Source organism: Nicotiana tabacum, chromosome 5, assembly GCF_000715075.1.
Source record: "Nicotiana tabacum cultivar K326 chromosome 5, ASM71507v2, whole genome shotgun sequence".
NCBI lineage: Eukaryota > Viridiplantae > Streptophyta > Magnoliopsida > Solanales > Solanaceae > Nicotiana > Nicotiana tabacum.
In genome coordinates, this window is record NC_134084.1 from 62,397,514 (window position 1) to 62,407,437 (window position 9,924).

Genomic DNA, 9,924 nt, shown 5'->3' on the forward strand with positions numbered 1-9,924 from the left:
AAATAAATAAAATGAGAAATTTCTAGTAAATTGTTGTTGGCTTGCCTGACAGTGGTGTCCGGCGCCATCACAACTCTTAGTGGATTTTGGGTCATGACAATTATAATCTTTCAATAATATTTGTGAGTTTGATAGGATATCGATATGGAAGATATTGAACATGATGCTCATATGATGGACATGATGAGACAATTAATGGAGCAAACTCATGAACGTCGAAAAGAGATGGAAATTCTTAAGGCAACAATGAAGAGAATGAAGGCCAAAGTAGAAGAATGGGCTGAAACATCTAATGATCAACAAGTTGCAGACTTAGTTGATAGTCAGGAAGAACCTAAAATTGTACAAGAGAGTGAATTCCAGCTAGAGAAAACTTTAAAAGAAAAGGAAATTTTGAGCCTAATTTGGCTAATGGAACAAGCTAAACGATTAGAAATATATGAAACTCAAGGTGAGAAAATTACAGATAGGATAAAAGACTTAATAGAAGGGAGAGTTGAACTGGGACAAAAGATCAAAAAATTTGGCATTGCTATTCACGACTCGGGGGCTCAATTGATTGCAAAGGTTGATGCATCGAATGCCCAACAAAATAGTTATAAGTTGTGTAAAACTGAAAAAGGAGCTTATTCGCCAAATTGAGGAGCTAAAAATGAAGACTAAAATATTTGACCATAGTTTTAGATGTCCATGATGAGGAAAGCACTCTAGAGTTATGTGAGGAAGTAGATAATATTATATTTGAAAACTATAATGTGTGTAATATGAGGAAGTAAATAGTGATGCAATTCAAGAGTTGGGGCGTACTGATCCTTATTCCATAAATTTTTTAACATTATGTTTGGATGATGACATGGAAATCGAGTCATCTTAGCCCTTGGAGGAACCAATGGATGAGGAACGGGGTGCTTACATTCTTGAATTCGTCGTGCCAGAGAGACAGAATTACATCCCTCGTCTAAAGGCCGAGAAGTGCAAAGTAGAAAATTTATTACTTGACTTGGTTATACTTATAGCCCTACCACTAGAGCATAGCCACAGACTGGATGCCATGTTAGGGGTAAAATTTATAAGTTCGAGGTGGAGACAAAAAGTGCGTCAAGTCGTGCAACAACGCTAAATCAGGCGCTTGTTGGGAGGCAACCCAACTTTACTGTTTCCTTTTATATTTTCTTTTATTATATTATTTTTGTAGTGTTTGTTTTGATTTTGTAGGATTACTAGCATAGAAATCAAAGCCATTAGAAGAGTTCAAAAACGAGCTAGATAGTGAGAAATAAGTGTGGGGTACCCACACAAAGGACCATTCCTAGGGAAATTCTGAGTACCCTGTGAGCCGCTATTGCTTCGGCCTTTGGCCTTTCAGGAAATTCTGAGTACCCTGGGGTGGGAAAATTTCTCTGGATAATTAGGAATAATGTGTTAGAAAAATGTTACTTTCTTGTTTTTGTTTTCGTAGTTTTGTAGTATAGCTCCTTTTAAGAAAAATAAAATAAATAAATAAGATTTTTCCCGACGATGGATATCATTCAACAGTTTTCTTGAGGGATTTAAGTCGAAAAAAAAGACAAAATTTTTTTCTTTTGTTAGGTAGTGTAATAATTCCCCCTTGATTTTTTTGTGCCGCAGTTCTTTTCCAAGGATTTTGTTCGAATTGGGTGTAGCTAGTTTTATTTTTTTAGGAGTAGGAGCCATTGTGCTGTGATTTGAAATGAAGCAATATCTCTTGACTTTGTTATGCCTTGAGAATAGTGAGTACTTTGGCTGTGACGCTTAGGCTCAGTGTTTAACTCTTATAGAAGTACCTTAAATTATATGATCTTAACTTTACTTAACTGCTTTGACTAGAGTGTCTTGATGAGTCCAACCTTGAATGTGTTATGTGCCATGTGTCTGTGAGGTTTGTGTGTTATTCTGTGCATTGCATTTCATGTCTAGAACTTTCCCCATGTGTTTGCAAAGCGAAATAGCTGTTTTGTTCAGTCTTGGAGGTGATATGGACGTTTTTTTGTTGAGCCATATATATATATATTACTCGCCTAATTATTATATATTGTAGTTAATCCTTTGAGCCTGTAATTCTATTTCTTTGGATACCATATTACAAGTCTTACCCATTTGTTTGAATCAACCATCTATTTTGAACCTTTTTACCTGTCATGAGCACTTGAATTGTATAAACTTTGTAAAAGTTAAAGTGTGGGATGGTTGGTTTGGCTTTTAAGTGAAACTAATAAAATAAGGAGAAAGGTGCACTATTTTGAAAAAGTAAGAGCCACTTGAATTGAAAAAGAAAGAAAAAAATAGTTGTATTGCTGTGAAAAATATTCCTTAATAGTGGTGACTCTTGATGTAATTGTGCTTAAAGAAGAATGTAGTTAACATACATTGATGTGAAGGTGGAGTTATGGTTTGATATAAGGGTGGAGTTTTAAATGTTAAAGTGTATGTATTAAAGTGCTTAGGGAGGTGTAGTCACTCTTATATCCAAATATATCCTGCCCGACCCACAGCCTACATTACAGCCAATTAAAGTCCTACTTGATTCTAGTGTGAATAAGCTCGATTAGTAGAGCAGTACACTATGGGCAAGCCTGTGGTGCATCTTTTGTGGCATGTGAATGTTATTTCTGAGACTGAGTGAATTCTTTCTATCTTGAGTTCCTAATTGTTCTTAAATTTTATTATGTGTGAAATTACTCTCTTTTGTTGTGTGAGGGCACTTAATTCATGAAGGAAAGGTAATGTCATTGACCTATATGTTAGAGTAAGCGAGTGAGTTGTGAATAATGCGTGGTACTTGTGAGTCAAATCTTGAGGTGAAGATGTTACGCTCGTGTGCTTAGTCTATTTTAAAGATTCTTGGTGTGATGAGTTAGGAGAATTTTTTAAAAGGTCGTGTTGTTGTATAGTGTAGTTTTATTGCTCGAGGACGAGCAATGGTTTAAGTGTGGGGTGTTGATGGTAGGCTATGATTACATATTTTAGTCGCTTATTATACTCTAATTTGCTACACTTTAATTGAGTTTAAGCTTTAATCGCTAGTGTTTTGCACTAGCTTGTTTCCTCCTAAAAGCTTGGTCAAATACCTCAACTTATTCTTAAAAAGGGTACTTTGGGGGAAAAATCATTTTTCCCTTGGAGAAGATTTGCCAAACAAGCTATTAATCTTGAATATCTTCTAAATCATAATGATCTATAAAAATTTATGGTTTTACCAATTTTTTAAATTGAAAAAAATATTAAAAGTTGTACAAGTAAATGCCGACACTCTAATTTGCATATGTGAAGTCTTAATCATATTTTTTAAATGTTTCTACTGTTTATAGAATAATTCAATATTTTTTCTCTATTAGTTCCCTCAATTGAAAAAATTTGTAAACTAAAATAAATAAGATCTAACTTAAGACTAACAATATCTCATAAGATTTATACGTACTAACCATATTGTTAAGTGAAAAAATTAATTACCCAAATATAATTAACTTCCTTACATTTTAAGAAGTTATAAGATTAAACATCAAATAATATATAAAATTTTACTAAGAAATCTAGGGTCTAATGTTGCGCATATTTCTATATGTTTTAATGTTACTTTACCCATGTTTTAACTGCTTTTTGGTGCTATTTGGTCTTTAAAATGCCCAACATGTGTTAATTATTAGTTTTACTACTAATTAAGTTGTGTGTGATGATTTAGGATGTTTGAAGTGCAAAAATATGGAATAAAGGTGCTCCAACTATAGGAGAAGAGGGTGGATGCGTCGTATCCAACCTTGGAAAAAAGGCTAGTTGGTTTACCCTTAGCAGTGAAGTCGGGAGAAGGCATTAATCTTAGTATCCGCACCTAGGTACATCATGGATGAGGGAACAGAGGGTAGACACAAAGCATCCATCCCAGTATCCGATGCTGAGAAGTTCAAGCTGAAGCGGACGTACAACATCCACCCCAACATCAATCCCTGAAGCTGATCCGGAATAGAATAAGTAAAACTTTGTCACACGAATTTTGTACGCAATATATAAGTTAAAAACGCCTCTTTTAGGTCATCTAACACATATGGAAGCGAAGAAAAGCCATCACAAAGTTTAAAAATCACGTAATTCGTCTTGAATTCTTACTTTTTCCTTCTTTTATTTATTTTTATGTATACTTGGGAATTATATATTGCTACCATGAGCATGCGTGGCTAAACTCGTTTGTTCTGGGTCATGGACGCTACATGAATGTTGACGTTTGAAATTTAAATTGACGAGTTTGATTTTATCATATTGGATTGTTTATTTAATTATGTTCTTAATTATTTTGTTGCATAGCTAATAATCAAATACAATCTACGAATCTAGAGTTGAACTCGAAAGTGAAAATTCTAGATTGCATATAGGATTAAATAGAGCAAGTTCTTAAACTCGGGCATTGGAAAACGGATTCGCAATTAGGATAAAAATATACCTAATTGTCTTGCTTGGTTGAATTACATGAAGTGTAAATGCATTCTTATTAGTCTTAATTCCATTGACATATAGGCATTAAGTTAGCTTGAATAGACGACTAAAAACTCGACAGATTCTTACGAGTAACATTAACCATGTCAATCAACAAACCAGATAAATCAATTAGTCAATTTAAGCCGAGAACGCAACAAGATTTTTAGCTAGTCCATGACTCTGGAATATCATCTCCTATTGATTTTTATCCGAAAATTGCCTACGTGTTTTAGTCGATCTCTAGTTTATTTAACTGCTTGATAGTTCTTTGGTTGTTAATTAATCACCTACACATTTTGAGGAAAATCTCTTCAATAGATAAGTTGTTTGAGTTTGAATCATTCAAAGTTAATCATAAACCTCCGTGGGAACAATATTTTATTCACTACTTTATTACTTGAAGACGTTGTATGCTTGCTTTGTGTGTTTGGTCGCAGCAGAGCCTCTTTTAAGTTTTGGAAGTTGGCCACAATTAGATTGACCCGCCACTAACTGATAATAGTCTGAAAATAGTCATCGTACGTAAATCATAAGCAACATCTAAGTTCTATAAACCGACGATTTAAAATATATTTATATCATTAGGTCATTTAAAGTGTAAGTGTAAACAACTTTTTTTAGGTTTTTACTTAAAATAAATAATAATTGAAGATATTATAATATATTAGATTGTATTGATAATTTAAAATTATTTTATACTGTGTACATAATTTATACCCGTATTCCAGTATGATGATTTGCGCCTTTTTCTCTCTGCAAGAGGTTTGAAACAATATTTTGATGAACATCAATCGACTATATATGGTTGAATATATATTTTCTCTTTTATGAAAGTACAAGTTTGTTTGGGCAAACATGCTAATCGATTCTGGAAAAACAGAAGCGGCATTAGTGACTAGACATGACCGCTGAACAAAAATAAAAATATTGTCTGAATCGAACAACAACAGTATAAAGAAAATATTGTCTGAATCGAACAACAACAGTACAACAACAACAGTATAAACAACAACAACAAGTTTCTTTCCATGCTCCTTGAACTTCAGCTGTTGCCTCTCAATCTTTCCTTGCCTCCAGCTCATGTCTTCCAACCTGTTTTTGATTGCGTTTTGATCCTTAACTACATCGCCCAGAGATGCCTTGTCACCAGTCCCAGTAGAAGTACCCTCCCCAGATGGACCAGAAGGAAGGTCAGCTAAAGTCAGCGAATGTGTGCATCGTCGCTATAGATTTGACTGGAAAGGTGGCGCATAGTGGTAGGTCCGAAGGAATTGGTGCAATGGGGTCATGTGGCCCTGCTGCTATTGTGGAAGAACGATCGAGCCCAATGGTAGTCTTAGTAAACTGCCAAAATAAAGTAGATGATACATCAATCCTCCTCTTTTTTGCCCGTCAGTGTCACGACCCAAAATCTCACCTTAGAAATTGTGATGGCAGCTAGTCTCTAAGACTAGGTAAACCGATCACTTACAATAGTTAAGCCAGTTTAACAATGATAATATAAATATCGAAATTAAGGTGAAACAAGCCTATGTGGCAAAATCACAATAACCTCCCAAGACTAGGTAATACAGAGTCACGAACTCTACTGAATACATAACATAACTCAAAATACAGTATTGTTCAGATAGAGATTCGATAGTACAATCAAAACTTCATGGGACTGCGACGATCAAGCAGTTCTACCTTGAATCCTCGCTACCAAGAAGTTACCTCTACTTAAATTCGTTATCTCCAATACCTAGATCTGCAAAAAATTGTGTAGAAGTGTTGCATGAGTACACCGCGGTCGGTACCCAGTAAGTATCAAGACTAACCTTGATGGAAAAGTGATGAGGTATAAGTCAAGACACCTACTAGTCATAAAACTTGTATATAAGTATAAAGCTAATAATGGAAACAAGAATCAGTAATTGGCAACAAGGAGTAAACATGTTATATAAACAATGAAGTAGTTAAAACACTATTAAAGTACATGTGAAACCAAATAAGGAAAATAAATGAAAACCAAATAATCAAGTTGTTCTAACACAAGTTTCACAACAAAATTATTCCGAGATACCTCACCTCATAATCACAAGCCATTAGTCCCAAATCACCAATCATATGCTCATGGCACCTCGTGCCCACATTATAAATCAGAACCACACAGATGACTCACGTGCCAATACCTCAATATGCCTGGCATGGTCACAAGCTCACTATCACAATACGTTCGGCGTGATCACAGGCTCAATATCACAATCATCCCAGCTTGGTCACAAGCTCAACATCACAATGAAAGAAGATATACAAGAATAAATATGTGAGATGAACGGATGTCAAGTTTCATACTCCTAAACTGGTATAAGTGGCATGCTACGGTGTATGCATGTGCAACTGTATTATTAAAATCCAAGTCAACAAGTAATATCAAAGACATCTAGTAGCTCATTGGAAACAACATAATAAGTCACGTAAGGTTCACGACACACACAAGGAAAAATCATACTATCACACGAATATCATCAAAATTATGCCCCCAGGCTGATACATATAATCCCTGACATAGCCACTCTCATCTCTCTGTATTAACAGCATCATAGCAGGCACCCTTATTGCTCTGCCTGGACAATAAATCACAATAGCCACCCGTATCACTCTGTATAATAGCCACTCTTATCGCTCTACCCAGACAATAAATCACAATAGCCACCCGTATCACTCCTCTTAATAGCCACTTTTATCGCTCCGCCTAGATAATAAATACAATAGACACCCGTATCACTCTTCCCAGACATAACACAATAGCAACCCGTATCACTTCACACAATCAACAACAGTAAGATGTCACCTTTATGCTCTACATAGCAATAATCAATCCACACAACAAATTCACATGTGCTAACATTAAAACAACATGACATATCAATGCTTACCACAAGAGCTCATAGGTCACAACCTTTCAAAAAATACAATACCAATATAACCACAACACATAGCGCACAGCTCAACCACGATGTGTACAAGACTCTCAATAGCAACAAAATAAAACAGGGAGAATAACTTAACAATGAACAATACTCCATTACACCACAACTTCAATTAAAACAGGTTAATGGATTTCAATAACAACAACTTCAATTTATAGCTTAAGAAAAAACTCAATAATGAAGGTATTTCCATGAAATAGAAACTTCAAATTTCTTGTGTATGACATAAGCTGACAATGAAAGAAATGACATGAAATAGAAACTACGTCTAAATGCAGGAGAATAACTTGACAACGAAGGGATATCATGTAATAGCAACTTCAAATAAGAATAATTTAATAATGAAAGAGGTAACATGATTGTAAAACCCCGTAAAATTTTACCAAAAAAACCCGAGGTATCGTAGTGCCGAGGTGGACTAATGTGTTGGTGAGTTGAAGAAAATTTTTGGAAGTGAAAGGCGTTTGTGTGGCCAATTCTTTGATTGTAGAACTGATATGCGGACCGTAGATCTGCCATGGAGTGAAGCAGAAATCTAAGCAAAATTTTGGGACCAATATGTAGTCAATTATGCGACCGCATATTCATTTCGTGGGCTGCACAATCCATTGAAAATCCAACATAAAAATTCCTGGAAGGATGTTCTACGACACATTATACGATCGCAGAATTGGTCTGCGGATCGCAGACCAGTCATAAAGTGAAGCAGAAAATGCCCAGTTCCGGAGGGCCATTATGCGGCCCATTTGCGGACCGCAAAATCTTTATGGGGTCGCATATGTGACCGCAGATCTGCATCGTGGCTTCATTTTTCTAGTTTTATAAACTCGACCCCATTCTTATAAAATAAATATTGGGATTATTTTAGAAGGTTCAAACTTATATTTTAGAGAGAGGGGAAGGTGGTCTAGAGTGAGAAAAGGAATTCCAAGACATTCATTCATCAGCCTTTTTCTCAAACCTTGAAGATTTCTCTAGGGAAACTCCCAAGGTCTTCAAACAAAAGGTACGATTCTACTCTCTAGCCTTCAATCTCGAGATTCAACTGGAAATAGGTAATAAGGAAAACAATTTTTGTGTGTGGGACTGGTTCATTATGCATGCATGTGCTATCTAGGGTCGTGGGAACATTGCTAAGCTTAATTAGGTAGATTTTGGGTAATGATATAGAGAAACCCACCATAGGAGGACCTTGAGATCATAATGACCACCTAGTGTTTGATAAAATGCTCAAATGAGATAGAATCATAAACTCCTTCCTAATTTATGTTTTGCTATATCTCTAAATAGATCAAAGTTTCTAGGATTCCGGAACTATGTAGTGAGTTAATGAAAGCTCAAGGCGAGGTATGTTGTCTAGACCCTTCTTTTAGAATTGAACCCCACAATGACCTTGTAAGTCCCGTGCTGCTTATTATAAATTGATTAATCGAAATAGTCCCTATGTCCAAGTAAATATGCGTTCAATATGTGTCACAAATGTTCTTGTTGCGTTGAGTTACTGCTTGAGGATGTGGTTAAGTATGTGTTGTGTGCTAATATGTTATGATTTTAGAACGTGATTCTAATGAAAGCTATCGTGTCAAATTGTGTACGAATTCACATGTGCCTAAGACCCTAAACTATTCAAATGTGTGTTTAAGTCTTGATTCAAAAGTCTTGTTATTGATTATAGATGATGATATTTGAAAGTGAAAGAAAAGAGCATGAAATATCATGTGCGGCCAATGTACCAAGACTGATATTGTGTCATGGCCATTAGTGCCAATGAAATGAATGATATGTAAAAGAATATGAAATGAGTGTTAAAACCATTTTAAAAATAAATGTTCTGGGAGTATCGTTTAGTCACCAAGGAAGGGTAGGTAAAAATAACCTAACCCCGAAACTGCACATGCCGGTGTAAGAGTGATTGAAGTGTAAATCCCCGTGTTAATGTGTTGAGTTTGTTTCCCTTTATATGGGATAAAAGTGATGCGTTGAGATGTTTCCCCTTGAACAAAATGAGATTATTGCTAGCAAGATGTGATGTCGACCCACACAACATTGAGGTGAGACAACTTAGCTGGTGAGATCGGACACCATGCCGCTCACGTGGTGGTATTGTGAGTGGATGTCTTGGGATAAGATGGCTTAGACGATCAGACAGAGATGAGACTCCATAATAAAAATACGGTGGTATATCGGTGCTGCAGATCTCTCAACTTAAAATATTGAACTTACTTGAGATTTACCTTTCCCCTAATTTGACACTTTGTTATTGTTTGAGTCTCTTATTGATTTAATGTTTCCTTCTCCGTTTATTGGTACTTGTTCTATTGAGAGGGTGCTTAGCTTTACATGTTAGTACTATACCATATGTACTGACATTCCTTTTGCCGGAGGCGCTGCATCTTTAATGGATGCAGGTGGTTCTATAGCAGGTGGTGTTGATCCGTGATAGCATCACTCTCTATTTAGCTGA